Here is a 15,138-nt window from a genome sequence, read left to right as displayed (position 1 = left end):
TAGTGAACTCTAGATCGCCAAACATACTGACAAACACAGTTGCAATAATTTTGGCGATCCCCTTACAATGTCCTTTAGTGAATACTATTGTGTTTAAACATTGGTGAACTCCTTGCTATTACCTTTTTGGCGAACTCCCATTTTTTTTCAAAACATTAACGAACACTTCCTTGCAAAGTCGAAACTTGTAGGCTAATTTTGTGATGTTACAATTATTTTGTTAGCCTATCTTGTGAAGAACTACTTTGGTTATTTCCCTAAGCAAATTTGGGATGAGTTCTCCATCCTAGATTATACGTGTTAGGAAAAAGGTTATTCTGCTGTCTCTTAGGATTTCCAACATATGCAACCAGTTCTGAATCAGCTGTGCATTGCCAAGAATGATGATTATCCCCGCACGGATGAAAAATGACATAAATTTTTTTATTCCTACTAACCCTAAGTTTCTCATTCATGCCTCCTCTCTAATCAACCATTTCAGTGATAAGGGCAGTCATCGCATTAACCTCTATTGCTTCAATTGACTTTTTTTTACTTGCCCTAACGTTGCTCGAAATCCGTTGCAAATTGTTTTCTACAATGTCTTCAATTATCTTAGAAGTTTCTTTGGGTGACTTACTCAATAATGCCCCATTAGCTGCTATATCCAAATTACCTCTAATGGACTCTCTCAAACTAGTGTAAAAAAGTATGAATCAACAACCAATCTGACACTTGGTGGTGAGGACATTTCTTTTGTGTATCCTTAAATTGTTCTCATGCCTCATGTAAAGTTTTCTTTTCATATTGTTGGAAACTAATAATTTCATTTCGCTATTTTGCTATCATTTTGGAGGGAATAACTTAGCCAGAAAGTTTTCCACAACTTGATCTCAAGTTGTAATCGACTCATTCAACAAACTATCTAACCAGTTTGTAGCTCATCTAGTTTGATGAACTTCCATAAATGTTGGTTGGGATCTTTATGAGAGAAACCATAGAACTTATTAGCTTTAACTATATGAATGACTGTATATTTGATCTCAATATTGTTCGCTTCCACTATTGGTATGATAGTCTCTGATAGAACTAGGTGCAACAGGGACCGTAGGAGGAATTTGTGCATTATTATGCTCATTAACATTATTATTCTCATTAGAATCAACCATTATTGACCCTTCATTTTCAACCTCAAAATTGATGCTTATACATCTGAGTCTTTGTTGAGTTATTTCAATTTCCAAATCAAGTGGTAAAAAATTTGGACTTTGACTACTACGCATACAAAAGCTAGAGGTACTTGAAAATAAAACCAAAAAATAAATTTGATCTAGCAAAAACTAATTAAATTGATGTTAACAAAATTAGAAATTAGCTCCCCAGCAATGACGCCAAAGCCTTATTGATTGATAATTGCACCCAGAAGCATACATATCTTTTTAAGTAACATAAAATATCGATCCCACAGAGTGCCGTTACTAATCAAAACACCAATCACCAAATATTACTCTAAAATTATCCAAATTAATCGATAATAAATTTCTCTAAGTAATTTAATAGTAAATAAAAATAAGAAATGTAAATTAAATGAAATCAAATAAACAATCAACAGTAGAACCCTAGGATTATAATTTCATCCAATGTGCTAACTAATTGATCTTTCTCCATCCAATTTATCCTTATAGAGTTGATTATTAACCTGGGGAGCTAAAATTCTCTTAATTCTCTTCTGACCAATTAAAGAACTCATTTAATCTAACTATTGAGTTATATTCCTATGCTAATAATGTAGACCAAATTGATTAAGAACTACCTTCACTATGGCTACCCAAGGTAATTAGGCATATTCTTATCCTAATTACAAATCATGGATTGACCCATTTTATTAAGACCAAGAGTCATTCATTCTAAACATAAAATGAAAAGTCCTCTTTTGATTTCTTTAGGTTTTGTCAAACTAATAGTTGGCCACACTATTATCAAAGAAAAACAAGAGTAAATAAACAATCTAAACTCTATAAATAATAAAAAAAAGCTAGAAATAAATAACATTCAATTAACTCAGCATGAAATCCATTGTAACCCTATAAAAGAGATTTAGTTCATGGAGAATTTGGGAAACATCTTAGAATTAAAAAAATAACTAGACATAACAAAATGTGTAACACCCTAAATTTTGGGCCTAGAAGAAATAGGTTTTGAGCAAGGTAACAGTTAGGAGACTGCACTTAAATATTTAGTTGTGCAAGGAAGTGACATAAATGAATGTCTACTTTAGTGGTTAAGTGATTTAGGAGTGTTTGGAAGTGTCTAAGAAGTCAGGGGGTTCAAATCTTGGCTTCTGCAAAATTTTTAGTTTTTCCCTTAAATGAATTTGGACGCTGGTTCATAGGCTTTATAAATATTAGTGTTGGTTTTATGTCACAAAAAGAGCCTGTGGTCTAATGGCAAGGTGGTGTGTTGTGTACTGTAAGGTCTGAGGTTTAAGTCTTGGGTTGTGCAATGGGGTATTTATTTTGCTGCTTGAGTCATGTAAGTGGCAGAGTTGAAGTGAAATACTGCCGAAGGAAGGTTGAACTGGTCATAGAGGGAGTTGAGGAGAAATCAGTGGAGTGATAAGGGGAGAGATTTGAGGAGAAAATCGAGGAGTTGTTGAGAGGAAGATTTGTGCCAAATTTAGACTCTGGCACTCTAGGAAATTCAGCTAGGGGGATTGCTAGTGCCTAATTGGTCTTTGGGTTGCTGAGGCTTTCAGTATTGGGGCGTATTCCCTCTTTCGCAATTGAAAATTTTGGTCAGTTTCGGTTTACCTATTTACGATTGGTTCAGATTTTGCCAAGTTTTCAGGTTCGTTTCTGCTCTTCTTCTCTATTTTCTTCTTGCTATTGGCCGAATCTCTCTTCCCCTCTCCTCTCTTCTTCTTGTCGAAATCTCCCTTTCCTCTTCCCCTCTATCTTTGTTGATCTTTTCCTCTTTCTCCTTTGCCCAATACCCCAATCGTTTTTCCTTTTTCTTAAGCCAAACCTTCTTCTCTCTCCTTGTGATCGAATATTACACCCTTCCTCCCCCATCTATTCTTTTCTTTCTCCTCCTTATCTTTTCAGTTTCTTCCCTAGTTAACTCTTTCCCTTTTATTTGCTCTGATTGCCAAATCCTCCCATTCTTTTGGGGCCGATCGTGGGGCTTTCTTTTCGTAGTTATTTCTCTCATGCGTTACTGTTGGTGCTTAGGAATCCCTCGAAGGGTCTTAAGTTGGTGAGTACTTTAGTTAGGCGTACCGTTCCTCTTCGCTCGATCAGGTTGGGGTAAGTTGGAGATTGTGATAGCTTGAGATTAATCTATTGTGGAACTGCATATGCGATTAATTAAGATTCTTGGTCAAATGTAGGTTTTGGGTGCTCGTGGATCGTGGTGCGTTTCACAAATTAGGTGTGTAATCACCCACTACAATCGTAGATATGTGAAAAGCCGATAACACGGCGTTTGAGTCCATACGAGCTTGAGATCGCTCTAGTGGTAAAGCCCAACAGGTGAATTATAGGCAAATGACTGAAATACCCTCGATGGGTAAAATGACCGAATTACCTTCGAAGGGTGAAATGACAGAATTACCCTTGGAGGGTAAAATGACTTAATTACCCTCGAAGGGTAAAATGATCGAATTACCCCCGAAGGGTAAAATGATCGAGTTACCTCCGAAGGGTAAAATGACTGAAATACACCCTAAGGGTAGAATGCCTGAAATACCCCCATAGGGTAAAATAACTGTTATACCCCTAAGAGTTGAAATATGTGTATGACCGATTTGCTCTATGATATATATACACGACTGTTACTGAATATGGCATACTACATACACGTATGATTTATGACATGACATACTGCATAGGGTTGGGATACTATTATAGAGGAAGTATACTATTACTGGCAGCTTTGCTGCGATACTGTTATTGGCAACTTTGCTGTGATACTGTTACTGGCAGCTTTGTTATGATACTGTTACTGGCAGCTTTGCTACGATATTGGTGTGTTGGCTGGGTGGGTCAATTTTATCCCCACATGGTGTGTTGGCTGGATTAGGATGGGTTGCATTATTGCACTATACTGTTACTGTATTGGGCTAAGGCCCACACTGTTATTGTATTGGGCTAAGGCCCACACTGTTACTGTATCGGGCTAAGGCCCACACTGTGCTATTACTGATTAGGGCTCAGGCCCAGACTGTTACTGCATGTTGTATGCTGACTATTTGGTAGGGGATTACACACTTAGTTTCCTAAACTCACCATCTCATTTTAACTGTGTAGGTAATCCTCAGCCTTAGGCGATTTGGTACTGCGAGAGACTCGGAGGTGGCCACACGACTGCTACCGATCACACTTGCTTTTATTCTAATTTAAATGATAAGTTGGGTTTTGTTTATGTGATAAGGGCTTTCTGTTGGTTTAAATTTTTAATTGGGCTTTTGCTTTTATATTTTAAACTCAAAGTTTAGGAGAAGAAGAATTTTAAAATAATTACCATTTGTTTAAAAAAAATAAAAAGCTTCTGCGGTTTTAGACCAATTTGTTTAAACATTATTAGATAACAAGACAAATGTATTTGACTAGATGATTTGTTAAATAATAATAAAGGGGTTTTTAAACCTAGAAATGAATTTTTCCCAACGAGTTCAATTTTCGCTAAACACCTCAATGTGACACCGCCAGATTCGGCCATAGCTCCTAGGCATGGTTTGGGATGTTACAAAAGGAAGCAAGAGGAAAAATTATAGAGAAACTCCATCTTCTTGTTGGAATTTGTCAATTCTTGCTACATGAAAACTTGGGCGACTCCTCTTTTTTCTCTTTCCCACCTTTCTGGTTTCTTTTTCCCCTTTTTATAATTATAACCCTTAAAAATTGTAAGTTTTAAAAAACTATTAGGTATATGATTTTCCATTGGAGTAGAAATTTGACTGCTTATTTTGTTAAGGCGAAGATATTTTTTATTGGAACGAAGAGTCATCTGCCTGCTTTCGTTGGCGTAGAAAAATTTTTCGTTGGAACGAAATTTAACTTATGTCTAGCTAGTAATAGCCGACTATTGAGCCAAGGCAACTTGGCCTCCGTACACGTCTTCTAGTTGGTCTAGAATCGGTTTGGAAGTCTTACAACAATCTATTTTCTTATAAAGGCTGCTACTCATGCTTGCTAGCATATAACAACGAGCTATCTCATCAGATTCCTCACAGCGATTTCTAGCCTTAGCTTGAGTGGCTGGAGGACACTTATTATTAAGATCTGTTTTATGTTTCTCATAGATTTGGAAAATCATCAGGTTTCTTTTCCATTCCTTATAGTTATTTCCATTCAGTTTGTTCTAAGTAAGTATATTTAATAAAGGAGTAGGTGTGTAACGCCATAAACCTGACCCGATTCACCAGATCCGGATCATGGGTGTTACATTACTATTATAGACTTATACATGTTTAAGAAACAAATTTCCAAAGAAATACATCTTATTTAGTAATACTACCTGCCAAAGTTACATTTGGGCGTACATTATGTACAGAACTTACAAGGTTAATTATTCATCATATTTGCTTATACTATCCCACTTATTTATCTTCTACGTAATATTGCTGACTTAGATTATTTTGGTCAACACAATTGAGTTATCCTAAGGCTTATAAAAAAAATTTTAGACTTGTTCGAATTGTTTCTATCATACATGAACACACTCGTGCAACCCTCGCTCTGTATGCATAAGTGCCTACTTCGCCTCTCCTTTGCCGCAGCACTGGTGTCGTCCCTCCTTGCAACTCTTTTACCTGAGACATTAAACACAAAGGGGTAAGCTCGATAGAACTTAGTGAGAGAACCCTCTTTTTACCTGAGCCCTTATTTAAGGATTTCATCATTTGTTTTTTATTCTTTAGATAACGCCACGAAGGCATCCTCCCAAAAGATAGCCACAGAGGCTTTCCTTTTAGAGTCTCGCCACAAAGGAATCCTTTGATAGAGATTGCCACAAAGGCTTCCTTTTAGCAGAGATAGCCATAAAAGCTTCCTTTTCACAGAGATAGCCAAAATGACTTTCTTTTAATAGAGATAGCCACAAAGACTTCCTTTTAATAAAGATAGCCATAAAGGCATCCATTGAATAGAGATAACTACAAAAATGTCCTTTTATGGAAGCTACCATAAAGACACTTCTTTAGGCTACGCCATAAAGGTGTCTCCTTATAGATTATATCACAAAGGTATTCCTTATGAGAGATTTTCAACAAAGACATTTCCTTAATAGAAACAACCGCAAAGAAACACTTTTACAGAAATTGGTGTTTTTAACGATCAGGGTTCACCTAAACTCACTCTCGTGAGGTTTTCCCCTCACCACCTAATACTCACCTGATCATTCTTTACATATTCCATATGATGCCATGACCCAACCATGGTCATACATTATATGGTTTTTAAAGTGCCATGACGATAGACTTGTCCCTATCAAAGATACGTGTTTTTAATCTCGTTGGACCACTTTAGACGACTCCAGAGATAGACATAGACACTTCATGCATACTTATACTTGACAGACTTATACCATTCAGACTTCTTCATAATAGATGCATTCATGCATACAGATGCAATGCACTTCACATCAGACTCGTTCACATCTGACTTACTAATGACAGACTTGTTCATATCATCAAAAAACACATTGACACACTTTACTTATTCAAACACTTTAACCATTAACCTCAGATATCATATCCATATTCCATATGAATCATTCATGCATGTTCATCAGACATACATTTCTCATAGAATCAACACATCATGCATTTCTAGCTTATTTTCAGAGAAGGTTCTAACATGCATAATACATTTGCAAGAGTTGACATGGGACTCACCTGTTAAACTTAATAGTAGCTTGGGCTCCAGTTCTAAGCTCTCCTTAGAGATTACAATGATCACTACTTTGGTAGAAAGAATTCATTGATAAAAATCAAGATTTCCACTCTAGGATAAAGAATACGTTCTTTCCATTCTTCTAACCTAAAGATAGTAGAATTTGTAAAGAGAGAGAAAGAGCCGGTTCTATTTTTCTTTAGGCTCAAGCTGAAAATACTTGATGCGAGTCTCAAGGCCCAATTTCAGACACATGGATGTGATGCTCTCACACTACCTCAAGGCTTAACAACAATGTCAAAGGCAAAGCAAATCAAACAAATTTTTTGATGGGATCCAAGTATTTATAGGCTTATATGTCTCATAAAATTTGAAGATCTATCTTTTATCTTCGAAATGCACTTTGAATCACTCGATTTTGAGTTTGAGAGAGCAAGTTTTGAATGTTTTAGTGAAAACTGTGCAAGTAGAATTTCTGGACTAGATTATGACGAGAATTATGAGTTTCGGGCTTTTAAATCGAGTTTAAATTATATCGGGTTCAGTTTTTAGGCTGAATTTTTATTATATATGAGCCTAATATTGTATTTATTAGGTTTTATTATTTTATTATTTATTTATTCTAAATTTTGGATTTTGTTTAAGTATTTTAAGTTGTTTAAGAGTTTTTGTTTCTTAGGCAAATAAGAAAGTTTAGTTTAAAACTACTTATTTAGATTAATTAGAGTTTCATTATACTTTAGAATTTTATTTTGATGTACTTAGCTAGCCTATATAAAGGCTTCTTCATTGTTCATTAGGGAGAAAAATTGTTTTTATTAATAAAGTTTGCAACTCCGGGAGTTTGTTTCTTTGTGCAAGATTTCTTTCTTCTAATTTTTAGAAATAATTTTCTTCTTGATTTTCTTTAAGGAGTTGTGGGAATTCATTTTTCGCCCTTCAAGTTTTTAAGGATTATTTCTTTGAGGGGTTATTAGAGCCATTAATTGAGTTTGTTGGGATTTATATCTCAAAGGGTTCAATTGGACATTTATCCTTCTATCCATTAGTTTATCATCCTATCTTTCACTTTACTTTAATATATATTTTCTCTATTTAGTTATCATTTTGAATATTTATCCTTTATTTTTTAAAATTTTTTCTTATTTTTTTTCCTTTGTTATTTGGTATTTTTTAAAAATTTATTTGGTATTTTCCTTTTAGGTTACATCCAAATCTTTCCTTCTTGAGTAAAACAACTTGAATTCAATCCGTCTTCCGCTTCCTCCGCCTCACTCACTTATCAATACTTATTGTAGAAGGAAAAGAAAACTCCCGTTTTTGGTCTGGTCACATAAAGTTATACAACCCTTGCCCGTATGCTAACTTGACACATGTTGAAATCCTAATCAAGCTACCGTATGAGTGGTCCATAGTTGTAAAGAAACGTGTATAAGAATCCAAAATATTTTTGTACTTTCGATTTGGCCAATCAGTCATTTCTAACTATCTCATTAGTGATAACGTAGGCATTAACTGAACTATCTCATTGCTGACATCCCCTACCATTCACGAACGCTTGACATCTTTTCTCAATTTCTCCTTCTATAGGTACACATACTTTACAGAGTACATTTATTGTTTTAAATTTCCATTAATGCCTATGCACCTGACTAGCGCGTCGGAATGTCAATTGGGCGAGTAGGATCGTGCCAACAAAATTTCCTTTGACCTACATGTCCAGACTTAGGACCTAACCAAGTCTGGGTGTTACAAATCTCCCCCACTTAGAAAATTTTATCTTCGAAATTTATTTTAGTCTTAACAAACTTAAACTGGAGCTGTCGCATGTGAGTTTTCAAATTTTCGCAACTCCTTGCGATAGACGTCATCACCGTATTGGAGAGAGTGTAAACCGTTCATTTTGCCTTAACTTCCTGTGTAAGTTTTCTCTTATTTAATCCTGTCATTTCAGTCTCCTTCTCTTTTCAAATTTTCAGCAAATACCTTAAAGCCCTAAAAAATTCTATGGCTTGCTCTACCCACTCTCTGTTTCTTCATATTCATCAGCTCAAGGTACTAATCATCCTTCCTTTGTTTTTTTTCCTCTTTTTTTGTTACTTGTCATTTCAATGGTTTGCACTGCTAAATGAGGGGAAAGCCATAGCCTAACCAGTCGAACCTCTGTTGAAGCTGGTTCACATACTTTATTCTATAATAATAAAATTAAATCCTGAGTGTAGATGATACTTCACGATCTAGAATATACATACCTAATAAATTAATAAATTATATTTAATTTTCTAGGAATCACAGCTTTGGCAAAAGCACTTTATCATACATAATAATAAAATTATACCATACATTCATTCGCATATATTCCCCTAAACATGCATACAATTACAAGAATACCACATCTTATCAAAATTAATCATACATGAAGAAAAGTAAAAATTTCTATTATCTCTTACCACGAATAGCTTCGTGTGTGGGCTCGAATAATTTGAATCAAACACAGAACCAAAAATAGTTTTCTTTACTTTTAGTGTGAAAATGAAAATATTTTCTCAATAGAAATCGATAGAGTTGTTGTTTTGAAAAATATATTTAATACTTAGAGAATGAACTCTTAATATTTTTGGGCAGAGTAACAATATCTTTAAGCTTTGTTTATAGCCCTATTGGTGCCATCTATTTACAGAGAGAAGAAATAAAACCTTTGTTGAATCCTAAAAACCTATTACAAATAGAAAAATGAACTCCTAGTTTAACTAGAGGTATATGGGTCGGAAACCCTAGTTACCAATACCAGGTTTTGTTGTCCCTCCCTTTGTCATGAGGGGCTTTTGGGCCTATCCCATATTGGGTCCAATTACAAGTACTTCCTGGACTTTTAACCCATTACTTTATACTTTGATCAAACCTGATATTTATTTTTCTATTTCCCAAAATAAAAATATCAAATTAATAAATTAATTTTCCAATTAAATAATATTCTTAACCCAATTCTAATTCTGTTAAAATCATAAACTCATTTGGTCATGGTAACGTTCCACTATAGTATCGTGACTAAGCTCTCTCTAATGACATACCATTACAAAAGTAACTCAATCAATGCTCATCCAATGACCTTGTCATAAGTATGTTACCCTCATAGGATATCCTTAATCTCTTTGGGTTCAATTCGTTTACCCAATATGATCCTATTTTATCTCATGGTAACCATTACATCTTCCTTCATGAAAAGTCAATTACTATCAAAAAATAATAAATTCATTCATCACAAAGACGAATGACCCGTAGCAACATTTACTTTTCATCAACTATGTAATGCCAATGAGAGGATATCATTTACCCATGTGTTAGGCTATGAATTCCAATATTGTGAATGACGCTACATACTACAGATGTAACACCCCTAACCTGACCCCACCATCGAGTCCGAACTACATGATATCACATCTGTTGCCGAAGCAACTAAAATCAAATAAACAATAAATAAGTCAAAATTCAATTCAATTTCACACCTATATTCATTATTCAATTACACTTAGTCAATTTCTCGATGAACACTTCGGAATAATAACAGATACTCGGTGGATTCAGCACATAGCAACCACCTTATTAATCAATGATGTCCGGTGGAATCAGCACATAGCAACCACCTTACTAATCAATGATGTTCGGTTCAAATAGTAGCTTGCACATAGTACTACACATGCGACCTATCATTCCGGTACACGTAGTAGCTTGGACATAGTACTACACACATGACCATCATTTTCACTTTTACATAGTGGCCTACACACAATCCGTGCCACACATGTGATCATTTCTGTCACGTCATTCATATCTCTTTTTATTCCAAAGGTTCATTCGAAAATTTTTCTTTTTCTCAGTTTTCTTTTTATCGATCAATTTCAATTTCTCATCTTTCTTGATTTATAACAATATGTTTAACTTATATAACATTCACACTATTCATTCCAGTCCAAAAATCATACTTTGGAAAAATTATGATTTTTCCCCTAAAGTTTCACAAAATTACAATTTTGCCCCTAAAGTTTCACAAAATTACAATTTTGCCCCTAGGCTCGTAAAATAATTTTTATTCAATTTCCTTGCATTTTAGGCCTAGATGAACCATTTTCAAAACTGTAGCAGTCCACAATACTCACTTATTCACACACTTGTGACATATTTTATAACTTTTACAAATTAATCCTTTTAGGCATTTTCATCGAAAATTACTTAGTACAAATCGTTTATCACATTTCAAACATTCATATTCTTCCATAAAACATCAAAATACATGCATATCATTCATGGGTAAATTTTTAAACACAAACCCTAGTTCAAAACAATGGTAAAAATAGGTAAATCTTGTTACGAGGATTTCAAAAACATAAAAATCATTAAAAACGGGGATAGAACAGACTTACAATCGAGCTTGAAAGCTTGAAAAACCATAGCCATGGTTTCTCCATGCAATTTTCGGCCTAGGGGTTGAAGATGGACAAAAATTGGCTTTTAATTTTGTTTTTAATTCATTTTAATAACTAAATCACCAAAATGCTCTTAATGAAAAACTTTGGAAACGTGCCTAACCATACCCATTTTTGTCCAACAATTTAAACAATGGTCTAATTACAATTTAAAATTTCATAACAATTGGACACCTCTAACATATAGAACTCAACTTTTGCACTTTTTACAATTTAGTCCTTTTGACTAAATTGAGTGCCCAAACGTCAAAATTTTCGAATGAAATTTCCATGAAATCATTTTGTGAAATTGTAGACCATAAAAATATAATGAAAATAATTTTTTTCCTCATCGAATTTGTGGTCCCGAAACCACTATTCTGGCTAGCCCCAAATTTGGGTTGTTACACAAGTTGAAGTGAACCGAGTGAACTGAACCTACCAAGAAATGGACAGCCCAAAAATCATCCCAAGAGCTGACCCAAATCACCTTATTTGCTGATTATTGAAGCTTGCAAAGAGGCCCTTGAAGACTTGTTCAAGTTGCATTCAAACCCCTCCACAATTGGTGGCTTTATAGATTTGCCCCAAGCCTAAATTAGCAAAGTTGAAACTATCAACCTTGCCACATGTGTGGCAGGCCAAAGGAGGGCTCTTTGGCTGATAATTTTAGCTATTTTAGCAGCCCTCCTCAACTATGAAAACCCCCTTAGGCTGGTCATTTTAGAGACACACCTCAAGCATTCACATCTTTCCTCTCTTCTCTCCACTTTCTCTCTTGTTTTCCATTCCAAAATTCCCTTGCTTTCTTGCTGATTTCTCCTCTTGGTAAAGGGGTATTCAATAGCTATTTGGAGCATCAAATAAGTGTTCATAGCAGCCTTGGTCGACGACGACAACAGAGAAGAAAGAACGGAGCAACTAGTCAAGCCACGGAAAAACACCAGATTTGATTCTTGTTCCCTATCTTTTTAATTTTTGTTGTTGTTATGCTGAACATATCTATGAAAATTTATGTTGTTGGAATGGTTCATTTAATCAATTTAGCTTGAATTTAATTCGTGTTAGGTTGATTGCATTTCATTTTTTAAAATTATTGAAATTGTGTTTATGTTGTTATAGGCCTTGGTAAGATGCTTGATTAAGTAAAATCATGACAAAATTATTCTTGCATTACAATTGTTAGGTAACTAATGAATTAATTATTTAAACGGATTGAAATTATAATTATTGGACACAATACTTAATCAGTGCATGTTTAATCATCTAAGGTAGCTGAGGGTTAGATTAGCAACGGTATCTAACGATACATTTGCCTTGCATAACTTGCAAGATTATTGTGATTAAACTATTTCAAGGTAAGGATACTTTGTTACCTCACATAGTCTTTTATGTACTTATTAAATTGAGTTAATTGTTTGAATTGACATAGGGATATGTATAAGATATTATTTCAATTTAATAAGTATGTAGGTGCAATAACATATTTGCCTATTAAGATTTGTTTAATCAGTTGAATTGACATAGGGATATAGTCAAGAGATAAATGGATTTTGGTAGGTGCGTATGTTCATAGGTTAGCAAATTATTGAGTTTCCGTGAACTTATTCCTAACAATATAAATATGAGTTTAATAATTCTAAGTTAATAAATGTAATTAATCTAACACAATTATGTCATCTTGATTAAAATCGTATTTTGAAATCATGCATTTGAGATTTATTTATTTAGTTTAAAATCTTAGTTTTTAATCACCCTCTTCAAACAAAATATTTTTCTTCACCAAAATGTTGTAAATAGCATTCATAAATAATTCTTTTCACAGTCCCTGTAGGTATGATAACTCGACATTTACTTGTCACTTTATTACTTGTTGCAATTGTGTACACTTGCACATTTCCATCATTCCAGCGACTTGGGCGTGGAGGTGTTTGGGGTGATGGAGGTCGAAATGGAATGAGGAAGGAACAGGGAATGACAGCGGTAGGGTGACACAAGGGAAGGGGGATGGCGGGAAGTGTTTGGTTTGGGTAGGAAGGAAACAAAAGAAGAAAAGAAAAAAAATAACTAGCTTTAAAAGAAAAAAAAAGGCACATGACAATATGCCAAACCATGTGGGCCACACGGTCTTATGGCCTATTATAAACTTTTAAAAATTGCTCTAGTGTTCACACAGTCGTGTCACCAGGCCGTGTGTCATCACCTAGACTGTGTAATATTGTCGTTTGCTTCTCCCATGACTGTGCACATGGGCTTGTGGGTCACATGGCCATATCGTCAAACCGTGTGACTTCACTCAAATCTTTTTTGTTTATTTGAAAAATTGGCTCCAGTAGTCACACGATCTGAGACACACCTGTATGGTTTACCCCAGACCATGTGGACCACTTTTTTTCAAATTCTTTTTCATACTTTTTTCTTCTTTTCTTTTCTTTTTTCTTTTTTTTCATTTTTTTAAGTATTAATGAAAAAAAAGTGTACTAACCACACAACATAATTAAAATAAAATAGAAAGCACACTGGGGTTGCCTCTCGAGGAGCACTTAGTTAAAGTTTAAGCTCAACTTCTCTTTTTTTAAGCTTACGATTAAGTCGAATTTCGAAGTCAGAGGTCTTCTCTCTCATTATCAATACTACTACCAAAATAAAGTTTGAGTTGATGACCTTTTACCCTGAATGTTTCGTAATCAGGGTATGTTACGTCAAAGGTTCTGTTTGGGAATATGTTCTGTACTTTGGAGGGAACATTCGTGGATCTAAATTGTCCAACAGCACTTTGTCTCCAACTTTGAATTGGTTCATCCTTTTTAAATACACATCATGGTAATGCTTTGTTTCTTATTTGAATGTTCTCAATTTCTCATAATCCTTTGGTCGTCGTTCATCTGATTCATCAAGCTGAACCATTCGCTTTCCACTCGTCCCCTAATTTTTTTCACCTTGAAAAGGATGTGATTTTAACATGTATTCATGAGTGATTTCCTGCAAAGAATGTTGAGTCGCACGATTGCTAACATTATCAAAAGAACAAGTATCATCTCTCTCGTTAGAAACTCTTACAAATTCATGTGCTTGAAGTGTAACCTCTTCATCACCTACCCTTAGCACAAGTTCACCATTGCCCACAACAATAATAGTTCTAGCAGTGGCTAAAAAGGGTCGACCTAAGATCATGGGTACCTTAATATCCTCATCTATGTCCAATATAACAAAATCAATAGGGAATATAAATTTATTGAATTTAATAGTAAATCTTCAATAATTCCCCATAGACACTTAATTGATCAGATCAGCTAATTGAATACTCATTCTAGTGGGTTTTGGTTCTCCGAGACCAAGTTGTTTGAACAATTTATAAGGCATCAAATTTATATCAGCACCAAAATCAACCAATTCTTTTTTAACATTTAAGCTACCAATAAAACAATGGATAGTAAAACTCCCTGGATCTTTGAGCTTGGTGGGTATTTTGTTTTGGAGAATAGCCGAGCACTCCTCTTTGATCTCCATAGTGAACAGGTCGTCTAACTTCCTTTTATTTGTTATCAACTCCTTTAAAAATTTTGTATATTTTGGCATCTGTGAAAGGGTTTCAACAAAAGGTAACTTAATATGCAATTTTTTAAAAATTTCAAGAAATTTACCATATTGTTCATTGATACGATCTTGCTTCATTTTTGTCGGTTATGGAATTGGCGGTTTGTATTCTTTGATCACCAGCTATGCTCCTTTTCGCATTCCTCAACCCTATCATTTTTCTCAACGTCTTCTAGATTCAGGTTTTTTTCAAGCTTGACTAACAC

The 15,138-nt window shown here is 34.6% G+C and overlaps 1 non-coding gene across 1 annotated transcript; it reads left to right on the top strand.

Annotated features, from left to right (window-relative positions):
* Positions 1 to 712: 712 nt before the first annotated feature.
* On the top strand, positions 713 to 819 carry LOC121225851 (small nucleolar RNA R71). Its single transcript, XR_005923754.1, has one exon. It is a non-coding gene; the product is annotated as a small nucleolar RNA R71 (small nucleolar RNA).
* The last annotated feature ends 14,319 nt before the right edge of the window (positions 820 to 15,138 follow it).

Source organism: Gossypium hirsutum, chromosome D13 (genome assembly GCF_007990345.1).
Source record: "Gossypium hirsutum isolate 1008001.06 chromosome D13, Gossypium_hirsutum_v2.1, whole genome shotgun sequence".
Classification (NCBI taxonomy): Eukaryota; Viridiplantae; Streptophyta; class Magnoliopsida; order Malvales; family Malvaceae; genus Gossypium; species Gossypium hirsutum.
The sequence above is the reverse complement of the archived record's forward strand: the minus strand, read 5'-3'. Positions and strand labels throughout refer to the sequence as shown.